General features: G+C 36.8%; 1 protein-coding gene across 6 annotated transcripts in view; it reads left to right on the plus strand.

Moving 5' to 3' along the window:
- The window catches only part of CHST9 (carbohydrate sulfotransferase 9), a 785034-nt gene that overhangs the window by 505954 nt on the left and 259281 nt on the right, over positions 1-19799 (plus strand). The window lies entirely within an intron of this gene.

The raw sequence follows: 19799 nt of genomic DNA on the forward strand, positions 1-19799 counted from the left end.
CTTATAAATATGATAATTGGAAAGATTAGAATAATAGATTGCATGGGTAATATACACAGGCAAGCTTTAGTGTAGCCTCATGACCTCCCCAGTCGGGGGCGGGGGGGGGGGCGGGGCGGGGCGGGGGGGGGGCGTCGCGTGGGGCGGAAGGGGAACATCCCTTGTCAAATAGAGAAATAAATGAGTGAAGGTGATCATCATCACTGCAGAAAAGGAACGCACTCTGTCAGCAGAAAACGGCAGGGGGTAACTGGGATGGGGGGCGTGGGGGAGGTGTATGGAGTGATTCTAAAGCTTTGTGTCCCCAGGAAACTAGACCCATTCACATTCTTTCAACAGACACTGATTGATCACTTACTACTAGATGCTGGCAATAGAGCAGTGAGCAAAACAAAAATCCTTCCCTAGGGAATTTGCATTTTGGTGAGCGGAGAGATAGACCAGAAGCAAATAACTAAGAAAATTAGATAACATGTTAAATTATGATAAGTGCTCTGGGGAAAACAAGGCAGAGAAAGGTAATAAGGACTTACTGTGTCTGGGGAGGAGGCTGAGATGGATTTTAAACCAGATGGTCAAGGATCAGAAGGTTCCTTGAGCAAAACACTTTAGAAGTCATTGTTTTATATCGTATATTAACGCATATATGTGGAATCTAGAAAAATGGTACAGATGAACCGCTCTGCAAGGCAGAAATAGAGACACAGATGTAGAGAACAAACGTATGGACACCAAGGGGGGAAAGTGGCAGGGTGGTGGTGGTGGTGTGATGAGTTGGGAGATTGGAATTGACAGGTATACACTAATATGTATAAAATAGATAACTAATAAGAACCTGCTGTATAAAAAAATAAATTCTAAAATTAAAAAAACAAACAGAAGTCATTGTTTTAGAAGGGAGTGAAAATCTCTCTCCGAAAGATGTAAAAATTCCTGACTTGCAATGTATTTAGAGTTTTATCTACAAAGATGTTTATCACAGCCTTATTTATAATAGCAAGAAAATAGAAATAACATAAAGTGCCAACTGAAGAGTTTGTTGCATAAAATACAGATGGAAAAAAAATGACACAATATTTTAAAATTGTGTTTTGGAAGAAAATTTAAAGGCATGGGTATGTGCTCTATAGTTGCAAAAACATATATGCCTTATGCTTCCTGATTTCTTCAGTATATTTTTCTCCAATTAGAAAAGAGGGCAATGGTATTCCATAAAGTATTCATGATATTACTATCCCAGAGATGTGATAGAGATTTTCAATTTTTTTAAAACTTTTCTTATCTTTTTACATTTTGTACCAGAAACAAGTATTACTTCTATAAAAAAATTAAAATAAACTGAAAAGCTCTAGAAACTAGAATGCTTACAAATGTCTTCATAAAACATAGAAAGGATGCTTATCCAATTGAAAGTGACCATCTGAAGAGTTGAAATGGTGTAAGAAGAATCAAAATCACAAATTATTTTGACAGACCGAAACAAGGGCCAAAGACATCAAGATGAACTTTATGAAAAATCATTTGAAATCTCCATTTGGGCTTTTAAAAACTCAGTTTAAGAGTTACAGAGCTGGGGGATCCATTAGACAGCAGCTCACGCAAAGAAGGACCTGAGGGTGTTAATGACCACAAGCTCTACAGGAGCTCATAGCGTGACATAGCTGCTTAGAAGCTAATGAATTTTTCCATTAATTAATATGCTTCTGGAGTCAGCACAGGAGGCATAATTGTCCCTCTTTAGTCTACACTGGTCAGACAAAATTGGGCCCCCAGACGGAGGGAAACATTCCCACTGCATCTTGTTTTTCTCCTTTAGAACCCTAGTCACACTTACGACTCACTAATTTAAGCAATGCTCACTTAATAATCTGTTGTCTCTGCTGTCCTGAAAGCTACCTGAGGACAGGGACTGTACTTTTATTATTTACTGCTTTATCTCCAACGTCTAATGTAGGCGCTCACAAAAAAAAAAAAAAAAAAAAAAAATTGCCTGCTGTTTTGAGTATTGTTAGTTCCGGTAACTTCATTTATTTATTCTATTTAACAACACTTAATATCATGTCTACTTGTGCCAGGCATGAGTCTAAGACCTTTAGAGACAGATATTATTTCATTAATCTTCACTGCACCCAAGTGAAGCAGGTAGACAAGAACAATGAGTTACAGAGAGGTTAAGAAACATGCCCAGGCAGGTAAGGGGAAGAGCTGAAATCTGAACCCAGGCACCCTACACTCTGCTGACTTTCAAAAACAAAACTTTGAAAAAACTATGCCCTATCTGTATGAGGTCGACCAGGAAAAGGAGTCTAAAAAATATATCATCTTGAAAGGTTTGAAAGAGATGGACCAATTCAGGCTAAAAACAAACAAATAAAAAAGAGTTGATATGATCACTTGACTTTGAATTTAGAGCACTTCTATGCTTCTGTGCAAAACAGGAAGTAATGATGAAAATTAATGAACTCTCCTATGTTGAGTATGAACCTGCAGGTTCATGCTAGGGCAATCCCAGTTGATCCCTATGGTAGCAACACAATTATCGACAGCACCCTCTTTCACTCTCAAAAATGTTCCAATTTGGACAATCAGTTATTACACTGTCACCATGTTTATGGCTTCAAAGAAGGTTTCACATCATTTGCACATTTAATTTTTGCAAAAGTCCTGGGTAGTTGCTGTTAATATTCGTTTACTAGTCCTCATTCTTCAGCCTGAAAAACACAGACTTGTTCCAAAATACTTCACCAGTGAGCGGCAGAGATGTGACTTGAACCAGATTGTCTGATTCAAACTCTACATGTTCTTCTCCATCTACTCTGCTGAGTAATTCAACTTGCTCTGTATCGCTACGGAGCTCAGGACTAGGACAAATAGGTAGAGATCCCTAAGAAAAGATTTATCCCCAAATGTAGCACCACATGTATGTAACGTGCTTATATATTAGAAGAAAAAAACTGACTTAATGAATGAGCTGCCTGGTCAGTTGGAAATCTGACCACTAGAAACTGCCCAAACCCAGGACTGAATGGGCAAGGGGCAAGGTTTTTACCAAGGGGACCTCCTGCACCAATAGGGCCTTGAACCATTACACATGAGCATCTCAGAATGTGAGACATAGATTTTTGGAGGTAAATGAATCATCAGTGGGTCATGAAATGAATTTTGGCACTGCATGGACACAGCATTTCAAATCACCGACGTACCTAGTGAGACCTTCCGATTCCCTTTTTAAAAAATAATTAATTAATTAATTTAACATCTTTATTGGAGTATAATTGCCTTACAATGGTGTGTTAGTTTCTGCTCCCTTTTTAATTATAGTTTCAATCGTTCCACTGCTGCCAAGGGGAAAGCCTGAGATTGGTGCTAATACACTTTTAATGCTACTCAAACATGCTAACCCACCTTTCAACCAAGAGTGCAGTATATTTTGAGCCTTCAGGAGGCAGTAATATCCATTTAACTAGATCTGATACCATTGTTCTACCTTCACTGAACTTATTCTGATTTTGGATTTCCTTTTATGGTAATGATATACATTTTTCTTTAAAAAATAAATCTAAGTGAATATGTGAGTCAACCTAAATAAAAACATTAACTAATTTATATTAAAAGCTGTGGTAGGCAGAAGAACGGCCCCCTAAAGATGTCTATATCCTATTCACTAGAACCAATGGGTAGGTTACCTTACAGGGCAAAAGGGATCTTATTGATGGGATTAAGGTTAAGAACCTTGAGATGGGATGTTACTCTGGAATATCTGAGTGGGTCCAATCTAATTCACATGAGTCCTCAAAAGTAGACCACTTTTCTCAGCTGTGGATGGAAAGACACACGAGGACAGAAGTAGAGTCAAAGAGATGGAATATTGCTATTCAGAAAGTGGAGGAATAAATGGTGCAGATGAACCAGTTTGCAAAGCAGAAAGAGACACACAGATGTAGAGAACAAACGTATGGACACCAAGGCGGGGAAGTGGCTGTGTGGGGGGGGGGTGGTGGGATGATTTGGGAGATTGGGATTGACACGTATACACTGATACGTATAAAATAGATAACTAATAAGAACCTGCTGTCTAAAAAATAAATAAAATCTGAAAAAGAAAAAGAAAGTGGAGGAAGGCAGGCCATGAGCTAAGGAATGCAGTGGTCTCTAGAAGTTGGAAAATGCGAGGAAATGGATTATCCCCTAGGGTCTCCAGAAAGTAATGCAGCCCTGCTAAGCCTTGATTTTAGCCATGAGGCCCAGGGCCACCTTCTGACTTACAGAATTAAGACAACAAACTGGCCCTTCCAGTTCTGAGAGCCTCTGATAATATTCCATCACCTGTCCGATTTCTGTCCTTCCCAATAGCTAATTGGCTGTTTCCTGACTTTTCATAGACATTCCAGGAAGACATTTAAAAACAGAATTATTGAAGAGAAACAGAATCTTGTTTAGGAAACGTAGTTTGTTTTTCAGGGATGCAGTGCTGGAGATGTAGGTATGACATTCTTACTTACGATTAACCAAGTCTATTTGCTCCAAGTGTTTTATTTTGCCATTTTGAAAACTCACAGCCTACAGACTCCTGTTTGATTACAGTAACACCTAACCACTCCCCATTCATCATATTCTCCTTTGACTTGATTACACATGTTGAGATATATGAAAATGTCTTCAGGAGAAAAATAAGAGTTAATCAAAGACAGAGGGAAATGTGAGCACTCCACATCGCATGATTGATTATACATTACACGTGTAATCTGTAGACTAATAAAGCAGGACATGAATATAGCCAGTGAATACATAATCAGAGTCATTAAAAGAGAGCTTGTCATCGCATAATGTTAGTCAAATGCTATTTGACCAACTTGCTTCCAGCAAGTAATGGGGCAAATTGATATCAGCTAATCTTAAATCTAAAGAACAGCATATTCTAGAACTAGAGGGTTTTTTTAAAAAAACTTCCTCTTTCTTAGGTTGAACTCATTTATCTTGAAGAAATGTATTTTCATGCTAATGCCAAGGAAATAATACCCAAGAGCGGATTTGAAAATGGCAAGCTGTAATTTATCGTGGCAATGGAGGAGTGGAATGGCCACAAGATCTCCAAAAATGCCTGTTATCAAATGGTCAGAAAAGTGTTGCGTAGACACCCCTCTGATTCATCATCTTCAGGCTACTAAAGTACCATACTTCACTGACGTGCCACAAATTGAAATAAGAATGGAAAATTGGTCTTCTTCCCCTGAAAAAAAAAATCTTAATTTAATCGATTTCCAGCTTAGTTTTAAGAAGAAAATATCATACTCTTATCCAAGAGTGATTTGGTCATGTATTAGCCCTGACCCATGTTACAGGAAATATCTTTTTGGGTTCTTTAACGAGTGATGACTGTTCACGTGATACAAAGCTGATTTTGAATTACTGTGCTTTCACCACTGAGGAATGTAAAATACCCTTTTTCTTTTTTTAAAATACATTTTATTCCTGACATAGGTAGGAATTCCTTTGAAGCCATTTGGTATTTGTTTTAAAGCAAAACTAATATTACCAGAATCCTGGGTTCTAGCAAATTGTTAATTAGTTGGTAATTAATACGGATTAATTTTAGCAATCCTACAAATTAATTACTTCTGGACTCTTTTTAATAAATTGAACTTGGTAAAAGATATATTTTGTATCCATTGCTTCTTTCTAACATATCCCCAATTTCAAGTAGAACTGAAAGAAACCTGATAAAATCACATAGCACTGTCCCATCTTCACCCAGTTTAAGTTGTATTACAACATTAGACTTTTTGTTCCCTGGAAACAGGAGCTTAACGTCTAGAGTTAGAAGACAGGGACCACATTCCTTGTTTTACTGAAGCATCCTCAGTGAATAGTGTGTAAGAAACTGCTGCATACTGTCATATATACTGTATATGACTTTAATAACGCCAGAGAAAAGTGTTTATTTTATATTTAAAGAGAAGAATTGAGTTGACTCTCAAGTGAGCATGTAAACATCTTCTCAAGCCGTATAATAAAGTAGCTGATTTCAGCTCAAAGACTGAAACTCAGCTTCCCTAGATGGCCACTTCTGTCATCCCACTTCTGTCAAATATATTTAGTTCCAGGAAAGAAGCAATACTAGCTGGCATGGGGAAAATCTGATCCAAGCATATTTTTCTCTATAAACATGAAATTGGGAAATATCTTAAATGTTGAGGTACTAATTAGAGTCAAGGGATCCTTTACACTAATTTCTAACTCTGATATCATAAGCCTGTCTCAATAGGCTTATGTTTTTTGAGCAGACAACACACAAATACTCAGACACACATTATTTGATGTTTCTATTGATATTTACCCATTTTGAAGCTCAATACTCAAAGCCTTTTCCAGAAAAAAAATCTCAAAGTACTAATATCTTTGATATGACCATAAAAACTCTTATAATAAGCCTTAGAGATAGGTACTTATGCACTTTTTTTAGTAGAAATCAATAATTCTGTTTTCAGTGAGGTTAATAGATATATGGTACATTTGTAAACTATTAGCACTGTTCTAAAAAGGAAATAAATAAACTCACAGTTTGTTCCAAGACAGTATATTATTAGATCTTAATATTTAACTTTGCTCACCAAAATCGATTTGCTGTTGCTGTTGTTATGACTGCTTCCAGGTGGTTGTCTGCCTTAAAGAAATACACAAATTAGTTCAGGAATGTTCTACACCTAAATTATATTTGCTGCTTTTATTTTTATTTTGAAGTGCATCGTTTCATGAGAGCTCTGAAAACAATTGCATGACTTCTCCTTGCCATGTGTCTCATTTCTGAAAATATCAGTCAACAGGGAAAGGAGCGAGATGATTGGACCTTCTCGGTGGAGATGGCTCCTGCACCGATGTTCTCCCCACACACAGACTACTGAGCTGAAAGCTGGCTGCTTTTTTATTGAAAACAATATATTTCTTACCTTCTCCAGGGAGTCCTCCCCAGTTTTCATATTGAGAATTCCTCCTTTTGCCAGAAATGGTGTCCTGTGGCGCAAAAGAGCCGTGTTTTATCATCGGAGCAATTTAACAGTATGCTTCTTACACTGATTTTTGACAGCTCTTTATTCAGACTTGAAGTGAACATTCCAAAACGCAGTATTTCCTCCAATATTTCTAAGCCTCATTCTATAATCCTTTACACTGGATACTTCTTAAATTCGGAATCTGTAAAACCAGATCGACTGAGAATCCTTGAATGATTTCCATTTAGTTCTGCTTTCTGCTTCCATGTGTAAAGCTGGGTGTCCTTTGGTAAAACACATTTCCAAGCTTCAGTGTGCCCTGTGGCTCTTCCTCCCTAGAAGGGAAAAATCTTACCACAATGAGCTAACATTACAACAGCTCAGTGATTGTGTGCACTGTGGCTTCTAAAAATTTTTAATTTGATTTGTTTTCCAGGTTTTGCTCAAAAACCACATGTTGGATTTACCACATACACCATCTTTACCAGGACCGGCCTGGTTCATAGTCTGAACAAGCAATAGCCTAAAAGGTGTGGCTTCAGGGACCCCAACATGACTGCCCTTCCATCATCCAAATATCCTTCTTTCTAGCACCTCACTGCCCAATTTCTTTATGACTGCCTGAAATACTTTTTAGCAGAGGATGAATTTTTTTTCAACGCACTGTAAAAAATAAGTTGGACATTCAAACACTCTTCCCAAGAATTGCAAATACCTTAAGAATTGGATGCCTTCTTGTGTGTAGATTTTGATGGGAGACAAGATGTGAGGGCATAGAATACATATTACTTAGGTGAGAAACTGGCATTTCATGGATGAAAAGGGAGCCTGAGAATGAAACTCACAGCCTGCTTCCTACCTTTGCTGATGGTCAATCCTTGTGATTTTAATTCTCCTAAAAAGAACAATACTTGTCATAGAGTTTTCTATGCTACTTATAGAAAATCCTTTATTCCCTTCTTTGGTAGCTAATTTCTGAGCACATGTAGAAATATTTTAACATTGGCGTTTCTGTGTTCTGTTACAATTTAGAATCCTTCTTGTCTCTGTTTCATGGTCTTATTAGTATCATTCTAGTAGTCGGATCCTTAAATAATTTAGATGTCAAAGGGAAACTATTGCTTTACATCGGGTTCTAATAGAACTGTACCTCCAAAGAGCTATAATTTGTAAATCTTAAGATATTAATTACTATCACTATTGTTAATGATTTATACAATATGGACTAATTAATATTTATTCATCAGCAGTGTTCAAGTAAAAATACATGTATCCATCTCATGTTCCTAGCATATGCCTCATGCATTTTGAGTCTAAAATTCAGAAATGATATTGGCAGCACATGAACCTTTAAAAATTAATATTTCATTTTTAATTTAACATAATCAATTATGAAAAACTAAGTTAATTTTTTTATTCATGGATTTCATGTTTTTATGATAGCATTTATATTCCTTTTTTAAAAATAGTTAAGATGTACCATTGTACTTTATTTCTTTTAATTAATTTATTTAATTTATTTATTTTTGGCTGCATTGGGTCTTCGCTGTTGCGTGTGAGCCATCTCTAGTTGCAGTGCGCAGACTTCTCATTGTGGTGGCTTCTCTTGTTGTGGAGCACGGGCTCTGGGCGTTCAGGCTTCAGTAGTTGTAGCATGCGGGCTTAGTAGTTGTGGCGCACGGGCTTAGCTGCTCCGTGGCATGTGGGATCTTCCTGGACCAGGGCTCAAACTGGTGTCCCCTGCATTGGCAGGCGGATTCTTAACCACTGCGCCACCAGGGAAGCCCCAGCATTTATATTCTTAAACATCTAATGTAGAACTCACTGATGAAGATCATCATAGATTTGGAGGCAGCAAACTGTGGCCTGCTGCCATTCAGCTGCTACCTGTTTTTGTAAGTCATGTTTTACCAAAACACAGTCACATCCATTTATTTATGTATTGTCTATGGTTGTGCTCCTACAGAAGAGTTGGGTAATTGTCACAGAGACCACATGGTCCTCAAAGCTGAAAATATTTGCTATCTGGCCCTTTACAGAAAAGGTTTGCCGACTCCTGCTGTAGATTATCAAAACTTCATCAGTTTGAAAAATTTTTAGCAACTCAGGAAATTATTTTCCTGGTATCAAGGAAACAATAAAAGTTATACCTCCAGAAAAAGATAACTCAAAGTTAAGTGTTTGCCTAATGTAACATGATGCTATAAAAATAAAATAGTCCATAGTAAACATCTAGGTTTTTGGACAATACCACAATTTGTTAGATTTCACTTTTCTGGAAGTCACTTTTTAATATCTCAGGCAGATTATTTGGTGACTCTAAGTTTTCTCTTTTTAAAAATGTGATGGAAACTACCAGACAGGAGAGTATAGTGATTTCACATTTAGACAATCCTTTCTGATCCAAACACATAGCAATGACATATAAAATACAAAGAGAAAGTCAAATGTACATAACCAGGATCAAAAAGAAGATAACATTGTTAAGGACTAGAAACAAAAATATGACTCATCCATAATAAAAAAGATTATCATACTAATATAAAAGATATTTAATAAAATAATGCTTAAACTTTAGAAGTATTCCAGTAAGAGTCAAGAAGACAAAGATTTCTCTTATATTCATTTCTACTAAAAACTGTAAAAGATTTCTGAGACAATGAAATAAGTGATGAAAAAGAAATAAGCATAAATATTAGGAGGAAAGATACAGTTTGTTTCTCAAAAGATAATCGTTTGCAAAGAAAATCTGTAAGAACTAGAGAAATATAAATGCTAATAAAACAAATCAGTTGACCAAAATTGTTAATTTAATTCACCAAATTTGTTAGAATTCACCAAAATTGTTAGAAACAAGATCAGCATATAAAAGTCAATGATATTCCTGTGCTCCATTAGAATTGGAGAATGTAATCAATTATAGCAAAAATAAAACCAGAAAGAACTTGGAAATAAATCTAAAAATGATAAAAGAATTTTTTGGAGAAAATTACAAAATATCATAGGACATAAAAGAAGATCTGGGAAAATATTGCATACTTAGGAATTGGAAAATTTGAATTTTAATATCTGATTTCACCTAAATTAATCTTTAAGTTTAAAGTAATTTCAATCAAAATTTTCACACAGTCTTTTGCAAACTGGACAAGCTATCATAAAATTAAGGGAAAAGTATAGAACATAAATTTAAAAATTTTAAGTATCTAAAGAAGAGAAGGAAAGTGAAACTGTGTGCTGTGGGAAGTGGGAGAAGAGCTTGCCCTTAAAGATGAATAAGGTATATATTATAAAACTAGAGTAAAACAGCATGTGTGGTATTGGCAGAGCAACAGATAAATAAACCAATGGAAGCACATAGAGTCCATGTATGCAAGGAAACTTGAAATATGATGTAGATGGCATAAAAATTATTAGGGAAAAGGATGAACTCTTCAGTAAACATTGTTGGCACAATGAAAATAATAATGAAAAATAAAGTTAGATTTCTACCTCATATCATATGGAAAATGTATTTTTTTTAATTTATTAAAGCCCTAAATACGAAAAGCAAACTTTAAGCCTTCAACATTTAAAACAATAATAAAGGAGAATTTTTATCACTTCAGGCTAAGAAAGACTTCCTTAAAAATCAGAAAAAAATATCACAACCATAAAGGAAAAGATTGATAAATTTGACTAAATTAGAGGAAAACAAGACTATTCCAAAAGGTACCATAAATTAAGTGAAAACAAAACAGAAGGAAACAAACAAGTCATATACCTGAAGAAGATATTTGCAAAACATATAACCACCAAAGGATTTGTATCCAACATATATTAACCAAGCAAAACAGAACTCCTACACACTGCAAAATAATAATCAGTATTGAGGCTACTAAGTACAAAGAGCTTTATTTGGGTTCATAAGAATTGCAGTTTGGGAGACACAGATTCGGGTAAAACCAAAAGAGTGTTCTGGGGAAGAAAAAGAGTCAGGGGCTTCTAAGGGTAAGAGCCACAGGCTACTCAAGAATTACGATTGAACATGATGCAACAAAGGAAATACTTGTCCTCAAGGGATAGGCTGTCACAAGTTATTTCAGGGTAAGGGTCTGATAAATATCTTGAGTTTCTGGAACATTAGACAGATGTTCTGGATGGGTAGGTTAAAACAAGAAGTGGTCAAGGACTTCCCTGGTGGTGCAGTGGTGAAGAATCCGCCTGCCAATGCAGGGGACATGGTTCCGAGCCGTGGTCCGGAAAGATCCCACATGCCCTGGAGCAACTAAGCCCATGCACCACAACTACTGAGCCTGCGCTCTAGAGCCCGTGTGCCACAACTACTGAAGCCCCTGTGCCTAGAGCCTGTGCTCCGCAACAAGAGAAGCCACTGCAATGAGAAGCCTGCACACCGCAGCAAAGAGTAGCCCCCTTCACCACAACTAGAGAAAGGACGCACACAGCAACGAAGACCCCACGCAGCCAAAAATAAATAAATAAAATAAATAAATTAAAAAAAAATAAGTGGTCAAAGTTCAGATTCCATCTAGCCTGAGACATGCGTTAAGTCCTACTTCCTCGATGGCCTCCTGGCTCCATTTTAAGGAGCTCTCTTAGCAACACGGACTCCATTTTGATTTTCCTTTCATAACACCAATGAAAAAAAGTCCAACAACCTAGTAGAAAAGTGAGCATAGAATATGAACAGAAAACTTACAGACATGAAAATCTGAGTACCCAATGAATTTCTGAAAAGACGGTCAACCTAATTAGAAACTCGAAATCGGCAACTCAAAACAAGAGATTGTGTCATACCAATCACACTGGGAAAATTTTCAAAGTCTGATAGTACCAAGTGTTGGCGAGCCTTAACACAATGGAAATTCTTACACTGCTGGTAGGCACTTAAGTTGGAACCACTGCTTTGGAGAACAATTTGACAATATCCAATTAAAGAGAGAAAAGATTTATTTCCTTTGAATTGGACATTCAACTTCTAGAGTCCGGAGAAACTCAGGAACCAGTATACAAGGAGATTTATACAACAATGTTCAGAGTCCTTGTAAGAGCAAAAGAATTGGAAACTATCTAAACACCCCATCAACTAGAGAATAAATAGTGGTCTATTCACACAATGAAGTAGTTACTAGAGAAATTAATAAAGCATGTCTAAATCTTAATAATGTGTGGCGGGGGGAAGGTCACATAACAATATGTAAAGTGTATCACTAATATAAAGTTTGGAAAGTACAAAAACTGTAAATACCATTTATGAATGCTTGTTTTCATGAGCTTAGTAGTAACAACATAAAAGCATGCTTGGAAATGAAAAACGCATATTCAGAGCAACAGTTCTCATGGGGAGGTATGGAGCTGGGTAGGGGTACTCAGGTAGCTTCCACTGTATCTCAGATTTTTATCATTTTCAATCTTAAGAAAATTGTAATAACAAACATGTATTGAATAGCTATCATATGCCAGGTACTTCCCTAAGCTCTTGACATGTATTATTATAGTTAAAACTCATAAAAACTATATGAGATATTATTATACTAATTTTATATTTGAGAAACTGAAGCACAGAGATGTTAAGAAACTTACCCAAAGTTATACAGCAAGGAATTTATTTAGGTAATAGACCAGGGATGGCATCCAGTGAGTATTAGTTTGGCATCTGGACCCTTAATCACCATACTATACAGCCCTGCTGGCCTGCAAATATGGGAAAACACTGATATTTGATAAAGCTAGAGTATGTGTGGTTTTTAAAAATAATATTACACTGCAATAATTTTATGACTTAGTAAACATTTTAGTTTGAAAAAAGTATATAAGTACTTTAAAAGAATTGTATTTATAAGAATAAGGGATACCTGTCATTCAATCCAATTACAACCTTTTAAATATAATAATAATGTGACAATAAATGATTTTGAATTTTCACTTACTTTATAAGCGTTCTTTTTTTTTAATTTATTTTATTTTAAATTTTTTTATTTTTGGTCTCCAAAATATTCCTAAGCAGAATTTCTTAAAAATAGGACTCAATAGGGCTTCCCTGGTGGCACAGTGGTTGAGAGTCCGCCTGCCGATGCAGAGGACATGGGTTCGTGCCCCGGTCTGGGAGGATCCCGCATGCCGCGGAGCGGCTGGGCCTGTGAGCCATGGCCGCAAAAAAAAAAAAAAAAAAAAAAACATATATATATATATGGGACTCAATAGTACCATTATGTGGAAACCAAACTTGGCTATTAATTCTTCTCGAAGGGAAGCCATTATGCTATTTATGTGTTTGTATTCTTCTTAATCACTACCGTGACATTCAGAATTCTCTGCAGGAATGTACAAGAGCAGCTGTGAGGGGACTTTTGTGCTTAGGGAATTATAAATACATTCAATAATAGAGAAAGAAAAACAAGGAAATTGCCCATATACCTTAGTTCGTAATACGTTGCTTTCCCAATACCAGAAGCTAATTCACAGTATTCATGGGCTCTTAAAAACAACTAAGAAATAAATTCTGTCCTGTTTACGTGAGATCTTTGTGAAGATAAACAGATAATCCTGATTTTGTTGGTGGGAGTCTGAGTCTTAAAGGGTGGAAATGACCTGGCCCAGATAGACATTTTAGATGACCAGCAGATCCTTACAGGCAAAAGGAAAGAGTCTGGGGTGAAAATCAGACAACTGCTGGAACTTACAAAAACTTGTGACTAAATCAAGCTTGCTTCCAGGTCTGCCATGGCTCGTCTCCCTGGAAGCCATTCTATTCTTAAATAACCTTTTTCTAGATTAGCCATCAGTGGATCTGCATCTGAGGAACATGGTTTTACTCTTGATCCAAAAACACAAAGTCCATAATCCTAAATTCTAGCCGCAAAACCCAAAGAATAAAGCAGCAGACAGTGACAAGAGAAGTGATCGTGCCAAGGTGGGGGTGGGGGAAGGAGGGGAGTTGGTGGGGCTCCAACCCTCCCACAGCCTATCTGTGGTCCCCTCCCTGCGATTGTGCCCACCGGTGTGATTTTGACCATGAATTCTGTCCTGTATGATTGGATAAAGACTTAATGGGGGAGATGAGTAATGATAGCAAAGCAAGTGATGTGCTTCTTTATCTGTAACTCCAGAGGAGGCAAGTATCCGAAGGTTCAATGTACTGTGCTTTGCTTCCTACCCAGCAGAAGAAAAGCACTTCCCTAACTTTTCAGTTCCTGAGCCTTATCTGTTTGTTTTGAGAGTAAACGTGATATGTTTTTGATTTATGTCGTTGAACTAATGCCAAATTGAACGTCATTATTGTGACAACTTACAGGTGGATGCTATTTCATGCTGTCATTATTATTTTTGGATATTAAAAAAAATACTTGTTTCTCATTCCTAGGCAAAGTGTAAGTAAAGGCAACTCTAGAATACATTATTATTTTATTGATATATTAAATACGATCCATCCGAAAATATGGGGACTGTTATGTATATGCCAATTAAAGGTAAAACCGGAAACCCCTCTTCTCACCAGATTGCAATCTTCAATTCATCCCAGTGGCCTACGAAACATATCTGACACCCAAAGCGGGTCCTATTTTAATACCCTTTCCTCTGTACAACAAAGTGATTTTCAGTAACGATCATGAAATGATTGATTTCAAATACATTTGTCATATGGACCAAAAATTTTACTTACTCAACTAAAATAATACATTTCACAGTTTACATTTATTCTTTCACTGTTTTACATTTTAAACATGAATGCTTTTGAGGAGGGGGAAGTTTCCTCCTCTATGCCTCTTGAGTTCTTGTGGCTGAACTAATACTAAAACTGACACAAGACAGATTAACAGGAGAAAAACACATTTTAATTTATGAGCACGGAGGTCTCATAGAAACAGGACCCAAGAAGTGGTCAAAGCAGGCAGCTCTTATACTTCTTAGACAAAGGAACAATACATTTGTGAGGAATTGACAGGACAAAGCAATTTAGGCTTTGGGTGCTCAATGAGTGAAGAGTCTAAATAGAGTCTGGGCTTAGGGTGGTAAATTAAAGAAGTAACAAGGTTTGTTGATGGGCTTTTCGCCTCAAATTCCCGATCTCTGGTGAAAAGAGTCTCCTTCTACCTCCAAATGCAGGGAGTGTACTTTTCACACGAGAGATTTATATCCTGCTTTCAGGGAGAGGAGGGTCAGAGTATCCCTCTTGCATTGGCCATTTCTTGAGTAACTTTAATTCAAAAGAATCAGTGTACCATTGGGGCACATTTTGGGGAGGCCCACCCTGAGCCCCAACACTGGTCACACAGAATGACAGAACTGAAATAACTCTAGTTCCATTTCTTCTTTCTAATCTTCCCTGGGCTAGCATGTTTATTTCAGATCTACTGTTTAAATGCAGGAATATATAAAGAAATATGTAAAGTACCACGAGGTTGGAGCCAGGATGCTAAACTGAATGCAGGAAGCTGAATCCCCACATGTGGCGGATGGGAGCAAGGGCTCAACAAATCAACCTCCATGCAGAATGCAGTGTTCACTAAAGGATCAGTAATAAAAACACCGAGAGCACCACAGTAATTATGGAGTAGCCCAACAAAAGATTTTTTCAGAGAGGAGTTCTTAGCGCTAGCATGATGTAGAATTGTTGCCATGTGATAATAAGAAAGAAAAAAGGGAGGACAACTTTTGATCCGTTTCATTAGTGCTTTTAAATTTCCTACAGCCGATTCACCTCGTTCTTGCCACCTCCACTGGGCCACCCTATGTTGACATTCTGGAGCCTGGACCACTCTTCTGAAAGCCAGAGCACTGGATGGCCATCACTGACCATAATTTGTCACGAGAGGCCACATTGTCGCTCTGGCTTTCATACCTGATCTCTTTATTCACACCCACCTTTCTAAGAGAAATGCATGAAAATGGAATTGCCTGGCTTGGGGGAAGTAACCTCCCAAAAGGATCCTTTACGGGTGAAGGGAGAGAAATGGCATTCATGGCACGGAGTCAGGTGACGAGGGCAACCTGGAATGAGGATGGAAGTGTCCTGTGCATGAATTGCTGCTCTAGAAACAAAATGGCTGGGACTGAGGTCTAATGGAGGAATACACTGTTCTTCTCTCCAGTAATGACTAGATAAAGTTGTTGTTTGAAAGTCTGACAATTTAATGCAGATAGAAATAATGCTATGTGGGAAAGGGACTAACATTTCTTGAGCACCTACTGTGTGTATCAGTACTCTCCTCACTTACCTTCTTTAATCCTCCTAGACATTATTTCTATTCTATAGTATAAATATTTTGAAGGTTAGAAGAGGGAGTTTACACACATCAGAAGTTATCACTTCACTGTCCAACTTCTAGTACCAATTGTCTTAATTTGGACTCCTCCAGAAGCAAACCTTGAAATGAGGATGAGAGTGCATTTTAGAGTTTACTTAGCAAGTGATCTCAGGAAACTGGGAAAGGAGTGAAAGAGAAAAACGAAGGCAGAAAATGAAGGATGCTTTATCGAGGATGTCACCAACTTCAGCAATATAGCTGAATTCCAGCCTAGAATTCATGCCTTGGTGTTCTATCCGAGGGGCTAGGGAGCTGGGATATTGACTCTTAACCCTCTTCAGTGGTTGGCACAGGGCTGGTCCAGACACAGGGGAGGCATTTGTTCTCTAGCACTTCCGACCTGCCCCTTGATGAAACAGAGCAGTGATGCAGACAGATGCTGGTAGCTGGAAGTTGGTGGCTCTCACCGAAGCAGTGAAGCCTAAGGAGCTAGGAGTGGGCAGCAACAGCATCTTCCAAAGGTACCAGAATTTTCAAGGACCTGACTTAACCCAACAAATCCTGGTCCCCTCGGAGGCTGCTGTGTATATATTTTTTTACTTTTTATTTTTGAAGTTACTTATTTACTTTTTAAATATTAAATCTATCTACATGGTTCAAATATAAACTTAAAAAATTTAAATGGGGACACAGAGAAATGATTCCTCCCATTTCTCTCTTCAGATACCTATTTTCTAGCTCACTCCTTACAGAGTACCACTATTACTCGTTTCATAGTTTCAAATATATTCTTTCAGAGATTATATTAAATATAAATATATATTCTACCTCCCTCCTATTTGTACAAAAAATGATAAAAATATGTATTTATATGTATTCTATTTTTAAATTATTATTTATAAATATATAATTAGATATATAGATATATAGATAGATATATATATAAATATATTATTCTCTATCAGGTTTTTTCTACCTAACAATATGGTGATTATCTTTCTGTATCAGTATATCAGCATATCAGCTGCATAGTAATCCAACAGCTAGTTGAAAAATAATGCATTTAAGTAGTTTACTAAGAATAAACAGTTAGCTTTCCATCATTTGTTATAACAAAGATTATTCTGGAAATAACTTTAAAGACAAGTCTTTTCACATAGATGAAAGTGTATCTACATGAGTAAGTGTATCTATAAAATGAATTTCTAGAGGTAGAATTGCTGTGTCAAAGACAGTAGGTATTTTCAATTTTGGTAACTATTGCCAAATTGTGCTTCTAAGAGTTTTAAGGAATTCAAGCTCTCTGAATATGTGAAGGAACTTTCTATTATCCCTCCTTTCAGTAAGGAAATCTTAACTTCTTTAAATTGGTGGGACAGGTGAGTTAACACTTCTAGAAAATATCCTTAGTCTGTAAAATACTCAATGACATTTTAAAGTCATCAGTGGCATTCTTTATGCTAAAGAACCATCCAAGGCAAAATTAAAATAATTTAGTTGCTACTGTGCATAAATATTTGACATGACCCTTGGGGGAAAAAAAAATTCAATTTTTAGAGGATGAATATGGAAAAATTTGACAGCTTTTTGTTAAAAACAAAAGTCCATTTTGGCATGTCTGTTCTGACAGATCGTGTGTTAGTTTGGTGGGATAAAATCATCTGTGTGAATCCTCATGTTTTGAACAGCACCCATAATAAATACTGCAATTGGTAACAATTCTGAACAGACCCATTTCTTCATCAGGATTTGAGTTTAACAGCAACAATAACAAATCAGTTGCTATTTTGTTGCTGCCAAAGAATTATTTTCCATAAACTTAAGCATTCCAGAGACTTTTCTTTATGATACTGTTGACATCATTGTCAGAATCTATCAAAAGCAGGTGACAAAAGGAAACTTTTAATGCATTTTCTTTGATTTAGATGAGTCACCCTCACTAACCACTTCTTTCGGAAAAAGGAAATTAATTTTTTACACTCTCCTCAGGCTGAAAAGATAGTCTATAGCATGCACACCAAAATCTTTCTCTTTCCACCTGCAAGATTGATTAATCTACAGCATAAAAAATGTAAATCTCTGGGGATCTTGTCACTTTTATGGTCTGTAGAAGATGAATTCAAGCAGGATTTCAATATTGCTTGGGCCTCTGGCCCCAAAATAATATAGCCGTGTCACCAGGGGAAAGTCTGAGGGAACAGGCTGTGCTATAATAGTTTACAGATTCATAAAAAGTATTGATCAAGCTTTGTCTCCTGTAGTTCTAAATAGAGTATTAAAGGATTTTATCTTCTAGACTAGAGCAGCCCAATAATGCTAAGCATGGCATTGAACAAAAGCATGAAAATCAAATACAACCAACAAACACAAAAGCATCTGGCTTTATGTTTAACTCAACTACCATCAAGTTAATGGTTCAGTCATGTAAAGCTTTTCCTTTTAATTAAATAATTAGCCCTTTTCTCGTGGGCAGCTTTATGCTTGGCCACACTGGCTCTTTGTAAAAGTAGAGCTGACAGCCACGCCACGGCAGAGTAATTTGTACAGCTTCAACAAGATTCCAAAAAGCCATCCACCCACTTCCTTTCTGGTTAGAATCTCCTGTCCATTTCCCTAAATTTCTACTGGTGGATTGGGTAGTGAAGTACTTACTGACAACATCAACACGGCAATGGTGTTGACATTTCAACCCGGTTCCAATTCTCAAATTCAAAGATAAGACAATTCCGGACTCATATTTTCTGAAACAGTCTTTCAACAAAGCACAGTAACGTTTAATTTTTATTTAATTTTCTGAAATTGGAACTCTGGATTTTTTCCCCACAGGTAATGAATGCAATGTAACTTTTGCCATTGACCCAGAAGTTCACTGCTTTGCTAAGATTTTATTTCTCTTTGGTCCACTCTCCTTTTAGTCTTAGAGGTTTCTGTAGATATTTTCTTTGGGTGGGAAGAGATTCAGATCAGAATGCTAAAGTTCTCTCACCATTCTGTGACAAGAAAATTTCAGATATACGAGGGAGATATTTCAGATCAAATCATATTTGTACTATTATAAATGGATATAAATTCTGTAAATAAATTTATAGTGTTAGTTATTGCAAAAACCCAGAAGTCTCTGATCCTCTTGATGTGGAAGAAAATAGAAAGACATCAGTCTACTTGCAAATATAACACCTAACACCTAATTTACAAAGATGCGTTTCCTCACATGAAGATAGTCTTGCAGAAGAGGGATGATAGTTTCTTCCTTCAGGAGGGATTGGTGAGTAGGGGAGGTCTGAGGTACTGGGAATTCTCTAGGAAAGGCACATCTTCTTATCGTTTTTGCAACACTTACTATTCAATAGTAGTTAATGGGTATTTAAATGTTTCTCTGATTAAATTGGGAAAACAATCTTCATTATAAATGAATTTCTGAAAGAGGCTTTCAACAGAGCATAGGGGCAGGTAGTGACAGCTTGTTTACCTCCAGAGGTGACAGAGATGTCATTTTTTTCAATAGTCATTTTATGGTAGATTCAGGTTATAGTTTTTATTTTATTGTTGATGAAACCAGGCTTCT

Source organism: Stenella coeruleoalba, assembly GCF_951394435.1.
Source record: "Stenella coeruleoalba genome assembly, chromosome: 14".
Lineage (NCBI taxonomy): Eukaryota > Metazoa > Chordata > Mammalia > Artiodactyla > Delphinidae > Stenella > Stenella coeruleoalba.